The sequence below is a fragment of the Salvelinus alpinus genome, chromosome 23 (assembly GCF_045679555.1).
Source record: "Salvelinus alpinus chromosome 23, SLU_Salpinus.1, whole genome shotgun sequence".
NCBI lineage: Eukaryota > Metazoa > Chordata > Actinopteri > Salmoniformes > Salmonidae > Salvelinus > Salvelinus alpinus.
In genome coordinates this window covers 37,697,370-37,718,030 of record NC_092108.1, presented here as the reverse complement: position 1 = coordinate 37,718,030, position 20,661 = coordinate 37,697,370, and positions in this window count along the sequence as shown.

Genomic DNA, 20,661 nt, shown 5'->3' with positions numbered 1-20,661 from the left:
AGACCAAAAAGGTAAACCATTCCTTTAATGGTATTCCATGACAAAATGTACTGATTACTACCCCATGGAAGTGGCAATCTTCCCTTTCTCTCTGGGTGTTATTATCTGTAATTGCTGTAATTTCTGTTTGTTTAATTCTCAGTGAGGGTGTGCAGCGTCACTTCCTGCCCACTGGTAGGCAGTGAAGCACACCGGAATGAGGAAGGTGTCACTGCGGATGGTGCTGCAGGACTGGGGGAATCAACAGCAGAAGCTGCTGTACACGGTCTGGGCCAGGGTACTGGAGAACTCCGATATAGGACAGAGACGAGGAAATACTACTAATACTACTATTTAGAATGATGTTATAATATATACTGTATAATATCAATATGGAAAATGGTTTGATCATATAGGCCACAGGTATCTTAGTGGTTATGAGCATTGGGCCACTAACCAGAAGGTTGCTGGTTTGAATCCCTGACTATATGAAAAATCTGTTGATGTGCCCTTGAGCAAGGCACTGAACACTAGTTGCTCCGGAAAAGAGCATCTGCTAAATAACTAAACTGTAAACATAAAAAGTATTGTGCGTGTGCTCAGTTGAATCGTACAATACTGAATGTTGTGTGCGTGATTATTCCTTTGTACACAGGAGAGGAACAACTACGGGTTCCACATCAGTAGACTGCAGGGACCATCAACTAGATTCAGCAGCGGACCGATTTACTAAAATCTTGAGCGGATATTTTTCCACACAGATACTGTATAATAGTTGACAAAAAAACATAATCATTTAAAAACTTTATTGTCACATATCCCCCTATTATGCGTAGGAATACTTTGGAACAGATTTCCAAAATTCAAATCACTTGGAGCTGATTTGCTGGTGTTTTCACAGTCTTTTGTGTCCAACGAGTAAAAATCAAAGACAATCTCCTCCATCATAGAAAGAGGATACTTTGGAACAACACCACCTTGTACCTAGACTACAGGAAAGGGTTAAAATTGGTTCAAAATCCACTGTGGAATATTGAACATTAAAATGAATGTTAAAGAGCCTGAGTATAAAACTACTGTTTCAGATTCAACACTCCACAATTGTCTCACAAAAGCAAACATATTGGAAAGAGCAGAAAAGACTCAAACCTTCTTAAATTCAGGAAGTCATATTTGAGTCTGAGGAGCTTCCTGACAGACGGGGCAGTGCTGTATCTTGTGGGTGAGTTGTGGCTGTGCCCTCACTGCGTGGATGACAATGGTAGAGAAGGCGGTGCTGTGCGGCAGGGGCACGGGCATGTCGTCTCTGAAGCCTGGGTATTGATACAGCTCCACCAGCTTGGCATGTCCTCCTCACGCTGAGGGTTTGAGAGAGAAAGCAGAAAGATACACATCGTATCTCAACGGGCACAATTGGAAAATGATGTAATTGGGACTTCCCATGCCCACTTTTACCTGCTGGACAACACGCATTGCTATTTGAACACAAACACAAAAGATTATCAGTTGAATTCAGTCACAAGGCTGTTGAACATGTTACATATGTTACATATGAGTTGAATTACGTTTTGGGTCAGAAGGGCCTATTCCATTAATTCCATGATGTATATAGGATAACACCATTGACTAGTCAGCCTCAGGTTGTGGCCTACTTATCTTATAAAAACACAATTTACATAATAGGCAGTTGACATTTGGGTTTAACAGGCGATACATCACTCCTCATCATTGTGACCTCTAACCCCTGACCTTTTCAGCTGGCATGTTGCTCATGCGGTTCTGCAGCGACATGGAAGATTCCTGTTGGGAGGTCAGCTGTGTGAACTTTGACCCAGCCTCGTGCTGTCGGCCTTTTTTTACTGTGATTGAAACCATAAGAATACATAAGCTTTGTTTAAAAGATCATGAACCCATGGGCAGAGGTGTAAAGAAGCTAATTACAACTACTCTTTTTACTCTCATTTTTCCGAGTGCTTTTTTTCTCTCAAAGTCAGTCATTTTACTTTCATTAAAGTAACAGCGGAACAACGGAATTTGTGAGTGAAAGAGTTTGTGTGAGAGAATAAAAAGGAGTGCGTGACTGAGGGAAAGAGTGTGAATGGGTGAGTGAGTGAATGTCAGCCAGTCCCATGGACAAGTAGCAAGTAACAGAGGGGTGAATGAGGGATTGAATGGGTGAAAAAAAGTCTGGCAATTTTATTTTGTATTGCTTTTTTATTGATCAATACATTGTAATTGTTTTGATTGCTTAATTTATGTTCAAATGTTAATAGCATATTTTTGACAAATCGTTGTAGTATTGTTTTACATACAGATGTGCCTTGTTGCAACTCATAAAATAAATGAACTGTTCCTACTGTACATTAATTTCCTCTCATCCTTTATCAATGTAATGCATGGAGAAGATCATGTGTAACAATGTTTAGGTAACCTCTGTGAAATTAGCTAATTATCAAGGTCAGTGTTTTTATTCGTAAGGTTTGTCAACAACTTTTACTCTGTGAACTTTTGTAAATGAGCTACTTTTTACTTTTAATTGATTCTGTTTTTTTTTACACCATTAGTTTTACTTCTATGTGAGTACAATTGAATTCAATTAAAAGTAGCCTACTTCTAATTGAGTAGGATATTTCAGTCCTCTTTCCACCCCTGCGGCCATAGAAAGCCAAGCATCCCATACTTGGCCCTCTGCAATAGCAGCTAGGTGAATATGCAGCATTGGCCTCTGGTCATAAAACACAGACAGCATCCAGTTCATGATACAAATACTAACTATGTGTGTGTGTGTGTGTGTGTGTGTGTGTGTGTGTGTGTGTGTGTGTGTGTGTGTGTGTGTGTGTGTGTGTGTGTGTGTGTGTGTGTGTGTGTGTGTGTGTGTGTGTGTGTGTGTGTGTGTAGCTATACACCGAACGCCTCTCACGAGTGAAGAGAAACAGCTTAGAGGGAGCAGATCGACGGCAGTGGATGTTTAATTAACAAGGCAGCTCAGCAGCTTTCGCCATGTTGGTGTTGTAACACAGGGGGCTTGGAGTCACATTTTGATTCAGGTAGCACACATCACACCAGGTAGCCCCCAGCAGCAGGCCTCACTGTAGTGGAGGGAACCATTACCCCAAAGCCTCTAGTTTCCTCTAGTTCCTCTCACAGGCACACCTTTGACTGGGAGAGGCTAACCGTGAGGTGTTTCACACAGGTAATCAAATCCAGACGCTAACGGCTGTGTGTGTGTGTGTGTGTGTGTGTGTGTGTTTGTGTGTGTGTGTGTGTGTGTGTGTGTGTGTGTGTGTGTGTGTGTGTGTGTGTGTGTGTGTGTGTGTGTGTGTGTGTGTGTGTGTGTGTGTGTGTGTGTGTGTGTGTGTGTGTGTGTGTGTGTGTGTGTGTGTGTGTGTGTGTGAGGGTATACTCAAAGAGCTGAAGAGGGGAGGTAGACGGACGATCCTTTCACTGACAGTCCCCATGGAACCCACCAAACAAGCTGTCACACCTCGTTAAGGCCAAACAAAAAGTCAAAATGTAACGCTCTATTATTTAAATATTTATCTATAATATTGTCGTGGAAATTCTACACAGGGACACCTAAAGTCAATCTTAAATAAATCACTATTTATTATCAGCAATATTACTTGCTGATAAGCAGTAAAAACAAATGTAGTAAACTACAGACCTGTGTCAATCCTCAGCACATTTTCCAAAGTGGTTGAGAGCTTCGTTTTTAATCAATTTGAGGGATACTTTCTTGAGCACAAATGTATTTATGAACTACAATCTGGCTTTAGAAAAGCTCATTCCACTGGTACTTGCCTTATCCATCTTTTTGACCACATTAAGCAGGAAAGTGAGAAGGGGAACAATACAGGTATGGTCATGTTAGACTTACAGAAAGCTTTTGACACTGTGGACCATGATATTCTGAAATGACACTGAAATGCATGGATCTAAATTGTGTAGCAGTGAATTGGTTTAGGTCCTATCTGACCAACAGAACACAAGTATGTAATGTTGGTGATGTTCTGTCAGATGCCAAAGAAATAGCCTGTGGAGTACCACAGGGATCCATTTTAGGGCCTCTCTTATTTCTTATATACGTTAATGATATGCCAGATACAGTAAAGTGCAAACTCCTGCTTTATGCTGATGATTCAGCCATACTGGTATCAGGGAAGGATACAGTTTACATAGAGGAGACCCTGAGTAAGGAATTGCATTTTGTTAGAGATTGGTTGTCTGACAACAAATTGTCACTACATTCGGGAAAAACTGAATCTAAAACAAGTGTATCTTATCTTGGTGTGTCCCTAGATCAATCCCTTTCTGGAGACCTGATTGCTGCTAAAACTCTTTCTAAAATGGCGAACAAATTGACATTTTTATATCGTAACACCAGATATTTTAACATTAATGATAAGAAACTGCTTGTCTCAACCTTGATTCAGTGTCATTTTTATTATGCCTGCTCTGCTTGGTATAGTGGGCTATCAAAAAAGCTGAAAAGGAGAATGCCAGTCATGCAAAATAATGTTATCAGGTATTTGCTGAATGTCCCCCCTACGACCCACATGGGGGTGCAGGAGTTCCGGGAGGTGGGCTTGTTTCCTTTGGAGTCCAGAGTGGACCAACTTAAGCTTCGTCATATGTTTGACATCTTAAATGATCGTGCCCCAGGTTACATGAAAAACCACATTGATATGGTCTATAACCAACACAGTCACAATACCAGAGCTAGTGTTATGTCTTGTAAAATCCCAAGAGTAAACAGTCCTGCGAGGAGCACATTTTTCCATACAGGCATTTGTCTATGGAATAGCCTTCCCTTGGAGGTCAATCAAAGAAAAAGTAAAAAGCAGGCAAAGGTTTTCATTTGGACAAGGTTGTTTAACTTTTACTGCCTCAGAAACCCGGATCCGGGAGCACCCCCCACCCCCCACACACTGATTAGCATAGATAGCATAGCTTCAGAAGTAGATAGTAGCATCTAAATATCATTAAATCACAAGTCCAAGACACCAGATGAAAGATACAGATCTTGTGAATAAAGCCACCATTTCAGATTTTTAAAATGTTTTACAGGGAAGACAAAATATGTAAATCTATTAGCTAAACACGTTAGCAAAATACACCACTATTCTAACTCCATCAGTTTCTTACTCCTTCAGGTGCTATCACCAATTCGGCTCAACTAAGATATTGATAGCCAATAACCTATAAAAAAAACCATCAGATGACAGTCTGATAACATATTCATGGTATAGGATAGTTTTTGTTAGAAAAAAGTGCATATTTCAGGTAGAAATCACAGTTTACAATTGCACCGACCATCACAAATCCACTAGAATTACTAGATAGAGCAACGTGTATGACCAATTTACTCATCATAAAACATTTCATAAAAATAGACAAAGCATAGCAATGGAAAGACCCAGTTCTTGTGATTTCAGACCATATTTCAGATTTTCTAAGCGTTTTTCAGCGAAAACACAATAAATCGATAAGTTAGCATACTACATGTTCCAACGTTACCAGAGCATCGATTCCAGCCAAAGAGCGCTATAACGTAACCACCGCCAAAAGATATTAATTTTTTCACTAACCTTCTCAGAATTCTTCCGATGACACTCCTGTAACATCATTTTACAACATACATATACAGTTTGTTCGAAAAGGTGCATATTTAGCCATACAAAACCGTGGTTACACAATGAAAATACTAGGAAATCAAGCCTCAATATGTCTGACGTCATCTATCAGAGTGATCTAGTTTAATTAAAAGCTAATCATATACTTGACTAAAAAATACAGGGTTGACAGGAATCGAAAGACAAATTAGTTCTTAATGCAACCGCTGATTTACATTTTTAAAATTATCCTTACTTTTCAATACAGGGTTGGCCAAGTGAAGCTATACCAAACAAAATGGCGATGTATGCGTTTAAAATATTTCGACAGAAACACGGTTTATCATATTAAATATTGCTTACTTTGAGCTGATCTTCCATCATATTCTTGGGCAATGTATCCTTTCTATGTTATAAACGTCTTTTGGTCGATAGATGTCCTCTGTCCTTCGAAATGTCCATCACCAACGACCGACACCCTAAAGCGTGTCCAAACTTTCAGAGTGCACGACAAAGAAATTCCTCAAAATCGCACTAAACGGATATAAATTGATATAAAACGGTTAAAATTCACTACATTATGATGTTTTTAACAACTATAACGACTGAAAACATGACCGGAGAAATACTGCTGGTTAGAAAACGATTTGGAACGAGGCAGGTCCGATGGCCTTCACGCTTGAGGCGCACGTTGAGAAAGAGGGGTCTCTGTACATTTTTGTCATTTATAATGGCTGTGAACGTCCCATAGACTTCATTGAAAACGTGATGACGTACAGACACCCAGAGGAAGACGTAGGTAGTGTCGGTTTCTTCATAGCATTCACTGTGGCCTTATAAACAGACCCCAGATCAGAGGTAAAAATTTCTGAAATCTGAACCCTGTCATGAAAAGTGCTGTAGAAATTGTTCTGTACCACTCAGAGACAAAATTTCAACTCCTATAGAAACTATAGACTGTTTTCTATCCAATAATAACAATAATATGCATATTGTACGATCAAGAATTGAGTACGAGGCAGTTTAATTTGGAAATGTAAAAAAAAAAATAATGCTAACAGCTCCCCCTATTGACAAAAGGCTAAGTAAGAGAAACCACTCCACTGCCTCTTGTGACCCCTACTGCTGCTCAGGTGTATTTATTTGAAGGATGTGCAATTAATATATTCCTCCTCTACACCAGTGTTCTATTCATACACTGGTTTAAATATTCACTTGTGTTCTATTTAACAGCATATTCAGGAATAATACTCTCTTCTTTCATATCTCCATACATAATCCCTATATAACGATATAAATAGAAGTGGTGAAGGACCATACTGAACGCCATTGTCATCATTGCTTCAGCCGGTTAGGGAAGGTTGAGGTTCACACAGTTCTTGGTCAAATTATCCCTTCCATGCATCTAGATACCATCTGTGGTCACCTTCGCCATAACCTTGAGAGAGGACAGACCAGAACAACAGTTTAGTTTAGGGCATTTATGATTCAGGAAATCCAGACAAATGATTTACTGTATGACAAATTATTACTACTACCAATATTCTTAATACAAATTTCTAACACAAATGTCAAAGAGAATAACAACACATAGTTTAAGAAATATATCTCCCAAATTGGCCTATACTCTCCTATCACCTTGGCGATCTCACTGCAGAGTTACAGGGTCAGGGAGTCAGAGGGCTAATCCTCAGGGAGAAATCCCGACCATCCAGCAGACCCAATCTGGGGAGATTTGTTTCTGAAGCAAGACAAAAACAAAGAAAACAAAAGAAAACAACAACAGCAAGACACATACTGTATATCACTTGACAACTTAAATCCATTTTGAGTAACTGTCAACCATTACCAACATATATTTTTTCCTTTTACAGGCAGGCATGTGAAGAAAATCTATTTTCATATTTACCAAAGGGCCCCAAGGGACTGGTATTTCCCTCTTTGGACACATGACTCCCAAAGAATGCGCATGGCATCATTTCAAGTTTTCCATCAAATGCAAAGCATATCAAACACACTGTATCAACACTTGAGCAGAAAAAAACTGCACAACATTGCCATTTATTTTTGTAATCGCTGCAAAGGGAAGGGAATACTGCCACTACCTCGCTCTCCAACCAAGGTGTATGAATTGAGGAGCAAACTGAGGAGCAACTCTTGGAGGGCAGTAAAGGTGATAAAGATGCTTATTTGTTGATAAACCCATCACATTTCGGCCCCTCATCCTTACTTTCAAATCAAATCTAATTGTATTGGTCGCTTACATAGTTAATTGGGGTTTACAGAAGGGAAATGAAGGAGGCATTTTACGCATTTTACGTATCAGCTAACACAATAATATATTACAGAAATCTGATGCCCGACGGCACAGTCCATGACGTGGCACGCAACCATTGGTTGATGGATGCAGCATCTGAGTAGGGGAATTCCCATTGGGCACGTTCCTCTGCCCAGGCGTTGCTGATGCATGCCAGATCCTTCAACACCTAGGTAGGTACTTTACGTATCAGCTCACCACAGCATGGCCGCGTTCCCCTGCTCAGCCGTTGCATGCATCAACCAACGGTATGGTTCCATGTCATCGACTGTTTCATTGGCTGACAGATTGCTATGACATACACTACAGTATATGGTATGTGTACACCCTTCAAATGAATGGATTCGGCTATTTCAGCCACACTCATTGCTGACTGATGCACCGTCATAGGATGCCACCAACAAGTCAGTTCATAAAATGTCTGCCCTGCTAGAACTGCCCCAGTAAACTGTAAGTGCTGTTATTGTGAAGTGAAAACATCTAGGAGCAACAACGGCTCAGCCACGAATTGGTAGGCCACACAAGCTCACAGAACGGGACCGCTAAGTGCTGAAGCACGTAGCGGGTAAAAATTGTCTGTCCTCGGTTGCATCACTCACTTCCGAGTTCCAAACTGCATCTGAAAGTAACGTCAACACAAGAATTGTTTGTCAGGAGCTTCATGAAATGGGTTTTCATGACTGAGCAGCCGCACACAGGCCTAAGATGACCATGCTCAATGCCAAGAGTTGGCTGGAGTGGTATAAATCTCGCCGCTATTGGACTCTGGAGCAGTGGAAACACGTTCGCTGGAGTGATGAATCACGCTTCACCATCTGGCAGTCCGATGGACGAATCTGGGTTTGGTGGATGCCAGGAGAACACTACCTGCCCCAATGTATAGTGCCAATTGTAAATTTTGGTGGAGGAGGAATAATGGTCTGGGGCTGTTTTTCATGGTTCAGGCTAGGCCCCTTAGTTCCAGTGAAGGGAAATCTTAATGCTACAGCATACAATGACATTCTAGACGATTCTGTGCTTCCAACTTTGTGGCAACAGTTTGGGGAAGGCCCTTTCCTGTTTCCGCATGACAATTCCCCCGTGTACAAAGCAAGGTCCATACAGAAATGGTTTGTCGAGATCGGTATGGAAGAACTTGACTGGCCTGCACAGACGCCTGATCTCAACCCCATCGAACACCTTTGGGATGAATTGGAACGTCGACTGCGAGCGGAAAGCCTTCCCAGAAGACTGGAGGCAATTATAGCAGTAAATGAGGGACCAACTCCATATTACAGTTTTTTCCAATTGCTAACACACTAAAATGACATGCACAGCACAATTATTTAAACTGACACACAGAGAGCAAAACCTCTTCTCAAGTCTCCAAAAGTCTAAACACATTTTCTACATTACACACATTTTGCAATTCAAAATGGCACTTTTTAAATGCACTGCACACGGTTCTCTGCATAAGACACAACAATCTGACATGAAGTCACATGTTTGCCATTTCAAAACACTGCCATTCAAAATGACACTACATGAGCTAATTGGCCAATACGTGTGCCACCTGGCCAAACACCTCAATGGTTAATTGTTACCACTTCAATCAGGAAGTAAGCACTATGAATAGACCACAGGTGAGCACCTTTTGTTTTACAACAACAATGGAAGCTGTTGCAGAGAGAGGAAGAGGAAGAGGGAGGGAGAGAGAGAGAATGAGAGAGAGAGAGAATGAGACAGACTGAGACGGGGAGGAAGAGTGAGAGGTAGGGGTAGAGCTGGTAAGGGAGTTCATGGCCAAAGAAGACAACAACTTTCAAATGAAATCAGAGCAACCTTAGTTGATCATGTCATCAACCATGGGCTGACAATGCGAGAGGCTGGACATAGAGTGCAGCCCAACTTGAGCTGTTTTACTGTCGCCTGTGTCATCCGGACATTTAGACTGGAGTACAGGTATGTAACCAAAATGTATTTCACACTATGTAGTACACCCCATGTCGTAGTGTATCACCTGTTTACTTCATGAATGGCTGATGTCATACACTAACTGCACAAATTTCCTGTAGAATTTACTCTACTGTGGGGGAAATATCTTTAGGCTGCATTGTCCAAGCCCTATATTTTTGTTTTTTTGTTTTTCTAAAGGACTGAGAGACGCAACCATGGTGGAGGAAGGGGCCAAATATTCACCAGGGTACAGGAAGCTGCCATTGTAAACTTGGTTTTGGAAAATAATGAAATCAGATTACGAGAAATTCAAAGCCACATCATCCAAGACAACACCATATTCAACAACATTCAACGAGTCAGTCTGTCAGTACTGGAAATGGATGCTCATGCAATCCCACATGAGTTAATCTTTATAGATGAGGCTGGGTTCAACCTAGCAAAGACCAAAAGAAGGGGGAGAAACGTCATTGGCCACAGAGCCATTATAGATGTTCCTGGCCAACGTGGTGGGAACATCACAATGTGCGCTGCCATCTCCAATACGCATGGTGTCTTCCACTGTCATGCCAACCTTGGACCATACAACACAGCCCATATTCTCACATTTCTGGACAGACTCCACAACATTCTCATACCACCAGAGCGTATGAATGATGCAGACCATCAAAGAACCCAGTACGTTGTAGTATGGGGCAACGTGAGCTTTCATCGTGCAGCCCCAGTCCAAAACTGGTTTGCTGACCACCCACCAATTCTCATGCAGTACCTCCCACCATACTCACCATTTCTGAACCCCATCGAAGAGTTATTTTCGGCATGGCGGTGGAAGGTATACGACCGGCAGCCCTTTGTGCGCATGCCTCTTGTGCAGGCTATGGAAGAGGCATGTCATGAGATTGATGTGGGTGCGATTCAGGGATGGATAAGGCACTCAAGGCGCTTCTACCCTCGATGTCTGGCAAGGGAAGATATTGCCTGTGATGTGGATGAGGCGTTGTGGCCAGACCCAGCTGTGCGGCAAGATGCTGCCTAAGAGATGCTGCCCAATTTTCTTTTTCAGTTTACTGTTTTTTTTGTGAGCATATTTTTGTTCAGTCCAATGTAAATATATCTGCTGTGCATATGTTGCACTGACTTGTTTGGTGAAACATTTTAAATAAAATGTTTCAACAGCATGTGTGTGTATCTGCAAATATTTCTGTGCATCTGAAGAATTTTCTACAATTTGAACTATTCTAGTATTCTGGCAAAGCATACTAAAGATGAGAGTGCTTTTCATTATGCCCAACAGTGTGTAGTTGGTTAGACAAAAATCTGGTAATATGAATGAAGTGTGTGCCATTTCGTGCAAACGTTTGATTTTGATAATGCTATATGTAGTTTTGGTTGCAGTGCTTAATTTTGCAGTTTGGGTGTGTGGTTTTGTGAATTGTGTTAAGTATTTTGATAAAACCAGCCTAGTTTGCAAAATTGTGTTTTAGTAATTGGGAAAAACTGTAATGCCCATGATTTTGGAATGAGATGTTCAACGAGCATGTGTCCACATACATATTTGTAAATGTTTGCTAATTTATTGAAAATTAAATACAGAAATATCTAATTTACGTAAGTATTAACACCCCTTTGCTATGACACTCCAAATTAAGCTCAGGTGCATCCAATTTCCTTTGATCATTTTTGAGATGTCACTACAACTTGATTGGAGTCCACCTGTGGCCAATTAAATTGTTTGGACATGATTTAGAAAGAAACACACCTGTCTATATAAGGTCCCACAGTTGACAGTGCATGTCAGAGCAAAAACTATACCATGAAATCAAAGGAACTGGTTGTAGAGCGCCGAGATATATCCCTCATCACAATTCTATCTGGGGAAGGGTATAAAACAATTTATAGTGTTGAAAGTTTTTTGGGAAATTGAAAAAATATGGAACTACCCAAACAGCACCCCTGGATTTCGCAAAGAATGCATGTGAAAGACTCTGAGATAAGGCAAAAGATTCTGTGGTCTGATGATACAAAAATGTTACTCTCGGCTTGAATGTGAAGCGGTATATCTGGAGAAAACCAGGCACAGCTCATCACGTTGTCTAACACCATCCCTACTGTGAAGCATGGTGGTGACAGCATCATGCTATGGGGATGCTTTTCAGCGGCAGGGACTGGGAGACGGGTAAGGATAGAGGGTACAATGAATGGAGCCAAATACAGGCAAATCATTGATGAAAACCTGAAGGGGGGGCTGAAGATTTACGTTCCAGCCGGTCAATGACCCCAAGCATACAGCCAAAGCAAAGCTGAAATGGCTTCAGAACAAGAATGTGAAATTCCTTGAGGGGCCCAGCCAAAGCCCAGACTTGAATCCGATTTAAAATCTGGAAAGATTTGAAGATTGCTGTTCACCGCCGCTCCCATCTAACTTAACAGAGCTTGAGAAAATCTGCAAGGAGGAATGGGAGAAAATCCCCAAATCCAGATGTGCAAAGCTGATAGACATACCCAAAGCTGTTATCGCCGTCAAAGGCGCTTCTACAAAGTATTGACTCAGAGGTGTGAATACATACAACATATCCCCCTAACCAATAAAAAGTTAACCTTGATAAACGTCTCACATCTACAGTATAGCCAGTACTTTAATTACTGCAGCACTATAATTTCACGCCATTTTTTCCCTCTAAAATAGCCAAATGTATTTTAAAAAATGGTGATACTAAATGACTTTATTGTTTTTCTTCTCAATTCAAAATTAAACCTGTAGCTAGCTAGATACATTTAGTTCCCTCTGCAGCCTGTGGTTTCCTTGGCAACCCACATTCACTTGCCATTGCCCTTGACTGTCTGTGTATCAGACATCTATTGTCTCCAGACACCTTAAATGTGGTCCTGTGGCCTACAATCTTTCACCTGTGCAGGGAACGGTGAAACCATACACTGTCATCTGCGCTAGACATGTAATTGTCGGGGCTGAGTGGTGGTGACTGAGCTTGTGTTTCACACACACACACACACACACACACACACACACACACACACACACACACACACACACACACACACACACACACACACACACACACACACACACACACACACCTCTTCTCTCATCTCCTCTTGTCCCATTAGAAGTGCCTGAAAGGTGGGAGAGGGAGCTAGTCTACAGTAGCAGTGTTTATCATCTCTAACAACAATCACCTGCACCGCAGCGGTCTGACATTATTTTTGGAAGCAGCAGAGAATGTTGGAAAACAAGAGAAGAGTTATTTCCAAAAACACTACATCCACCAATTTGTACATCTTTGTGTTTTTATTCATCAGAAATGATTGCTTATCGCCACCTTCATGTGTCTGGAAAATATTACTGTTCTCAGATTAAAAAAAATAGATTTTAGGTGTGTGTGAGTGTGTTTTTTTTGTTGCAAAACGCTATAAATCCATTGTTTAGTTGGAATGGAATGTTTGTATCCTGTATATTTGACTGTGATTATGTGGTTGTCTCACCTAGCCGTCTTATCTGATGAATGCACTTAATGTAAGTCGCTCTGAATAAGCATCTGCTAAATGACTCAAATGTAAAATGTAAATGTTTTACAGACAGATCTCATATTACTGCATTAAATGAAAAAAATATATATACAATTGATGTCACAAATGTGTATTTTGTACAGTTTTTTACAAAAATGTATTTATTTGTTACATTTGACTGTGTGAAACCTAGCAGTACAATTGTTTGCTCAGAGAGTGAGGCGGATTAGCATTTTGCCAAAAAACATTTGTCTTTCTGAAATGAAACCATCGAGATAGAGTTGAGACAAATACATGTCTGTCATTGAACAACCCCATGCCATGATTAGACAGTGGAAAACCCTACCAATCTCTTTCATTATTTCTTTAAACAACAAAAGCTAATTTACCAACATTTCGGAAGTGGAGACATGTATATAGTGTTTTGTAATGAAACTCTTCAAGTGTTATGCAGGAGGTGTGGGGAAGTTTTTACGTGGTATATTGCATGTCTGGGATTTTTACCCCCACATAAAGTTGGTTTGTAGGCTACATTGGTGGTGACAGAGCATTTTCTATTCCAAAAATGCAAAGTAGGAACAGAAAGGCAGATGATTTATCCCAGTGTTGTGCTAGACTGGCAGACGGCAGACACACCTGTGTTGCATGTCAGCCTCGGTATGTCATGTGCATTCACTAATGCACTGTTTACCTTTCTGATGCTTGCAGCTGCCACATCAACCCTTCATACCTATTCTGTCCTGTCCTACGGCCAGAAGGACACTGTTCTTTTTTCAAATAGTCAATAGTTTGAGGTTTGCATATTGTAAGTCTCAGTATCTGCAAACATAATTGTATTGATTGCATAGAAGTATTTCTAAAATAAAAATGGTTAGAAAAGAATACTACTAAAGAGACGACCCGTGAGATCTGTAAGAGATCCCCAGATGTCAAAACAGGGATCCGTCTATTCACGGATCCCTGTTTTGACATTTATCGTCTGACAGGGACGGGGGTGCTCAGGGACTGTGTGTGTGTGTGTGTGTGTGTGCGTGCGTGTGTGTGTGTGTATGCTGTTAGGTAGCCTGTGACGCACCGATAATGGCCTGAGCCATGTCCGAAGGCCATGTTTATTGATGTGATGATGCATGCTGGGCGAGACGTTCGCTCTTAAAGGTCTATGTGTGTGTGTGTGTGTGTGTGTGTGTTTGGACTGAATATTACCTCTAATCTTTCCTTTTATCCCTCATGAGCACATCCCTACCCTTATCCAACGAAGAACAATAATCAAACATCGCAAATGATGTATTTCAAAGAAACACCAATATCTCAATGCCCCAGTAAATCAGTGCAGCTGTTAATGGGTACTATAGCTCTTTGCAGTCAGTCAAGCCCAAAGTGTTTCGTATTCAAATTGTATCCTGATGTTTCATTTGCAGGGTTCTGCAAGATTGACTTGACCTCAGTTTCTCTCTCTGTCTGTTTCTCCGTCTCTCTCTGTCTGTTTCTCAGTCTCTCTCTGTCTGTTTCTCCGTCTCCCCCTGTCTGTTTCTCCGTCTCCCTCTGTCTGTTTCTCCATCTCCCCCTGTCTGTTTCTCCGTCTCTCTCTGTCTGTTTCTCCGTCTCTCTCTGTCTGTTTCTCCGTCTCTCTCTGTCTGTTTCTCCGTCTCTCTCTGTCTGTTTCTCCGTCTCTCTCTGTCTGTTTCTCCGTCTCTCTCTGTCTGTTTCTCCGTCTCTCTCTGTCTGTTTCTCCGTCTCTCTCTGTCTGTTTCTCCGTCTCTCTCTGTCTGTTTCTCCGTCTCTCTCTGTCTGTTTCTCCGTCTCTCTCTGTCTGTTTCTCCGTGTCTCTCTGTCTGTTTCTCCGTCTCTCTCTGTCCGTTTCTCCATCTCTCTCTGTCTGTTTCTCCGTCTCTCTCTGTCTGTTTCTCCGTCTCTCTCTGTCTGTTTCTCCGTCTCCCCCTGTCTGTTTCTCCGTCTCTCTCTGTCCGTTTCTCCATCTCCCCCTGTCTGTTTCTCCATCTCCCCCTGTCTGTTTCTCCGTCTCTCTCTGTCTGTTTCTCCGTCTCCCCCTGTCTGTTTCTCCGTCTCCCTCTGTCTGTTTCTCCATCTCCCCCTGTCTGTTTCTCCATCTCCCCCTGTCTGTTTCTCCGTCTCCCTCTGTCTGTTTCTCCGTCTCCCCCTGTCTGTTTCTCCGTCTCTCTCTGTTTGTTTCTCCGTCTCTCTCTGTCTGTTTCTCCGTCTCTCTCTGTCTGTTTCTCCGTCTCTCTCTGTCTGTTTCTCCGTCTCTCTCTGTCCGTTTCTCCATCTCCCCCTGTCTGTTTCTCCGTCTCCCCCTGTCTGTTTCTCCGTCTCTCTCTGTCTGTTTCTCCGTCTCCCCCTGTCTGTTTCTCCGTCTCTCTCTGTCTGTTTCTCCGTCTCTCTCTGTCTGTTTCTCCGTCTCTCTCTGTCTGTTTCTCCGTCTCTCTCTGTCTGTTTCTCCGTCTCTCTCTGTCTGTTTCTCCGTCTCTCTCTGTCTGTTTCTCCGTCTCTCTCTGTCTGTTTCTCCGTCTCCCCCTGTCTGTTTCTCCGTCTCCCTCTGTCCGTTTCTCCATCTCCCCCTGTCTGTTTCTCCGTCTCCCCCTGTCTGTTTCTCCATCTCCCCCTGTCTGTTTCTCCATCTCCCCCTGTCTGTTTCTCCGTCTCCCTCTGTCTGTTTCTCCGTCTCCCCCTGTCTGTTTCTCCGTCTCTCTCTGTTTGTTTCTCCGTCTCTCTCTGTCTGTTTCTCCGTCTCTCTCTGTCTGTTTCTCCGTCTCTCTCTGTCTGTTTCTCCGTCTCTCTCTGTCCGTTTCTCCATCTCCCCCTGTCTGTTTCTCCGTCTCCCCCTGTCTGTTTCTCCGTCTCTCTCTGTCTGTTTCTCCATCTCCCCCTGTCTGTTTCTCCGTCTCTCTCTGTCTGTTTCTCCGTCTCTCTCTGTCTGTTTCTCCGTCTCTCTCTGTCTGTTTCTCCGTCTCTCTCTGTCTGTTTCTCCGTCTCCCCCTGTCTGTTTCTCCATCTCTCTCTGTCTGTTTCTCCGTCTCCCCCTGTCTGTTTCTCCGTCTCCCTCTGTCCGTTTCTCCATCTCCCCCTGTCTGTTTCTCCGTCTCCCCCTGTCTGTTTCTCCATCTCCCCCTGTCTGTTTCTCCGTCTCTCTCTGTCTGTTTCTCCATCTCCCCCTGTCTGTTTCTCCGTCTCTCTCTGTCTGTTTCTCCGTCTCCCCCTGTCTGTTTCTCCGTCTCTCTCTGTCCGTTTCTCCATCTCCCCCTGTCTGTTTCTCCATCTCCCCCTGTCTGTTTCTCCGTCTCTCTCTGTCTGTTTCTCCGTCTCTCTCTGTCCGTTTCTCCGTCTCTCTCTGTCTGTTTCTCCATCTCTCTCTGTCTGTTTCTCCGTCTCCCCCTGTCTGTTTCTCCGTCTCCCTCTGTCCGTTTCTCCATCTCCCCCTGTCTGTTTCTCCGTCTCCCCCTGTCTGTTTCTCCATCTCCCCCTGTCTGTTTCTCCGTCTCTCTCTGTCTGTTTCTCCATCTCCCCCTGTCTGTTTCTCCGTCTCTCTCTGTCTGTTTCTCCGTCTCTCTCTGTCTGATTCTCCGTCTCTCTCTGTCCGTTTCTCCATCTCCCCCTGTCTGTTTCTCCATCTCCCCCTGTCTGTTTCTCCGTCTCTCTCTGTCTGTTTCTCAGTCTCTCTCTGTCTGTTTCTCCGTCTCTCTCTGTTTGTTTCTCCGTCTCTCTCTGTCTGTTTCTCAGTCTCTCTCTGTCTGTTTCTCCGTCTCTCTCTGTTTGTTTCTCTGTCTCTCTCTGTCTGTTTCTCCGTCTCTCTCTGTCTGTTTCTCCGTCTCTCTCTGTCTGTTTCTCCGTCTCTCTCTGTCTGTTTCTCCGTCTCCCTCTGTCTGTTTCTCCGTCTCCCCCTGTCTGTTTCTCCGTCTCCCCCTGTCTGTTTCTCCGTCTCCCCCTGTCTGTTTCTCCGTCTCTCTCTGTCTGTTTCTCCGTCTCCCTCTGTCTGTTTCTCCGTCTCCCCCTGTTTGTTTCTCCGTCTCCCTCTGTCTGTTTCTCCGTCTCTCTCTGTTTGTTTCTCCGTCTCCCTCTGTCTGTTTCTCCGTCTCCCTCTGTCCGTTTCTCCGTCTCTCTCTGTCTGTTTCTCCGTCTCTCTCTGTCTGTTTCTCCGTCTCCCCCTGTCTGTTTCTCCGTCTCTCTCTGTCTGTTTCTCCGTCTCCCCCTGTCTGTTTCTCCGTCTCTCTCTGTCCGTTTCTCCATCTCTCTCTGTCCGTTTCTCCATCTCCCCCTGTCTGTTTCTCCGTCTCTCTCTGTCTGTTTCTCCGTCTCTCTCTGTCCGTTTCTCCGTCTCTCTCTGTCTGTTTCTCCATCTCTCTCTGTCTGTTTCTCCGTCTCCCCCTGTCTGTTTCTCCGTCTCCCTCTGTCCGTTTCTCCATCTCCCCCTGTCTGTTTCTCCGTCTCCCCCTGTCTGTTTCTCCATCTCCCCCTGTCTGTTTCTCCGTCTCTCTCTGTCTGTTTCTCCATCTCCCCCTGTCTGTTTCTCCGTCTCTCTCTGTCTGTTTCTCCGTCTCCCCCTGTCTGTTTCTCCGTCTCTCTCTGTCCGTTTCTCCATCTCCCCCTGTCTGTTTCTCCATCTCCCCCTGTCTGTTTCTCCGTCTCTCTCTGTCTGTTTCTCCGTCTCTCTCTGTCCGTTTCTCCGTCTCTCTCTGTCCGTTTCTCCATCTCTCCCTGTCTGTTTCTCCGTCTCTCTCTGTCTGTTTCTCAGTCTCTCTCTGTCTGTTTCTCCGTCTCTCTCTGTTTGTTTCTCCGTCTCTCTCTGTCTGTTTCTCAGTCTCTCTCTGTCTGTTTCTCCGTCTCTCTCTGTTTGTTTCTCCGTCTCTCTCTGTCTGTTTCTCCGTCTCTCTCTGTCTGTTTCTCCGTCTCTCTCTGTCTGTTTCTCCGTCTCCCTCTGTCTGTTTCTCCGTCTCCCCCTGTCTGTTTCTCCGTCTCCCTCTGTCCGTTTCTCCATCTCCCCCTGTCTGTTTCTCCGTCTCCCCCTGTCTGTTTCTCCATCTCCCCCTGTCTGTTTCTCCGTCTCTCTCTGTCTGTTTCTCCATCTCCCCCTGTCTGTTTCTCCGTCTCTCTCTGTCTGTTTCTCCGTCTCCCCCTGTCTGTTTCTCCGTCTCTCTCTGTCCGTTTCTCCATCTCCCCCTGTCTGTTTCTCCATCTCTCTCTGTCTGTTTCTCCGTCTCCCCCTGTCTGTTTCTCCGTCTCCCTCTGTCCGTTTCTCCATCTCCCCCTGTCTGTTTCTCCGTCTCCCCCTGTCTGTTTCTCCATCTCCCCCTGTCTGTTTCTCCGTCTCTCTCTGTCTGTTTCTCCATCTCCCCCTGTCTGTTTCTCCGTCTCTCTCTGTCTGTTTCTCCGTCTCTCTCTGTCTGATTCTCCGTCTCTCTCTGTCCGTTTCTCCATCTCCCCCTGTCTGTTTCTCCATCTCCCCCTGTCTGTTTCTCCGTCTCTCTCTGTCTGTTTCTCAGTCTCTCTCTGTCTGTTTCTCCGTCTCTCTCTGTTTGTTTCTCCGTCTCTCTATGTCTGTTTCTCAGTCTCTCTCTGTCTGTTTCTCCGTCTCTCTCTGTTTGTTTCTCTGTCTCTCTCTGTCTGTTTCTCCGTCTCTCTCTGTCTGTTTCTCCGTCTCTCTCTGTCTGTTTCTCCGTCTCTCTCTGTCTGTTTCTCCGTCTCCCTCTGTCTGTTTCTCCGTCTCCCCCTGTCTGTTTCTCCGTCTCCCCCTGTCTGTTTCTCCGTCTCCCCCTGTCTGTTTCTCCGTCTCTCTCTGTCTGTTTCTCCGTCTCCCTCTGTCTGTTTCTCCGTCTCCCCCTGTCTGTTTCTCCGTCTCCCTCTGTCTGTTTCTCCGTCTCTCTCTGTTTGTTTCTCCGTCTCCCTCTGTCTGTTTCTCCGTCTCCCTCTGTCCGTTTCTCCGTCTCTCTCTGTCTGTTTCTCCGTCTCTCTCTGTCTGTTTCTCCGTCTCCCCCTGTCTGTTTCTCCGTCTCTCTCTGTCCGTTTCTCCATCTCTCTCTGTCCGTTTCTCCATCTCCCTCTGTCTGTTTCTCCGTCTCCCTCTGTCCGTTTCTCCGTCTCTCTCTGTCTGTTTCTCCGTCTCTCTCTGTCCGTTTCTCCATCTCCCCCTGTCTGTTTCTCCGTCTCCCTCTGTCCGTTTCTCCGTCTCTCTCTGTCTGTTTCTCCGTCTCTCTCTGTCTGTTTCTCCGTCTCCCCCTGTCTGTTTCTCCATCTCTCTCTGTCCGTTTCTCCATCTCCCCCTGTCTGTTTCTCCGTCTCCCTCTGTCCGTTTCTCCGTCTCTCTCTGTCTGTTTCTCCGTCTCTCTCTGTCTGTTTCTCCGTCTCTCTCTGTCTGTTTCTCCGTCTCTCTCTGTCTGTTTCTCCGTCTCTCTCTGTCTGTTTCTCCGTCTCTCTCTGTCTGTTTCTCCGTCTCCCCCTGTCTGTTTCTCCATCTCTCTCTGTCTGTTTCTCCGTCTCCCCCTGTCTGTTTCTCCATCTCTCTCTGTCTGTTTCTCCGTCTCCCCCTGTCTGTTTCTCCGTCTCCCTCTGTCCGTTTCTCCATCTCCCCCTGTCTGTTTCTCCATCTCCCCCTGTCTGTTTCTCCGTCTCTCTCTGTCTGTTTCTCCGTCTCTCTCTGTCCGTTTCTCCGTCTCCCTCTGTCTGTTTCTCCATCTCTCTCTGTCTGTTTCTCCGTCTCCCCCTGTCTGTTTCTCCGTCTCCCTCTGTCCGTTTCTCCATCTCCCCCTGTCTGTTTCTCCATCTCCCCCTGTCTGTTTCTCCATCTCCCCCTGTCTATTTCTCCGTCTCTCTCTGTCTGTTTCTCCATCTCCCCCTGTCTGTTTCTCCGTCTCTCTCTGTCTGTTTCTCCGTCTCCCCCTGTCTGTTTCTCCGTCTCTCTCTGTCCGTTTCTCCATCTCCCCCTGTCTGTTTCTCCATCTCCCCCTGTCTGTTTCTCCGTCTCTCTCTGTCTGTTTCTCCGTCTCTCTCTGTCCGTTTCTCCGTCTCTCTCTGTCCGTTTCTCCATCTCTCCCTGTCTGTCTCTCCGTCTCTCTCTGTCTGTTTCTCAGTCTCTCTCTGTCTGTTTCTCCGTCTCTCTCTGTTTGTTTCTCCGTCTCTCTCTGTCTGTTTCTCAGTCTCTCTCTGTCTGTTTCTCCGTCTCTCTCTGTTTGTTTCTCCGTCTCTCTCTGTCTGTTTCTCCGTCTCTCTCTGTCTGTTTCTCCGTCTCTCTCTGTCTGTTTCTCCGTCTCTCTCTGTCTGTTTCTCCGTCTCCCTCTGTCTGTT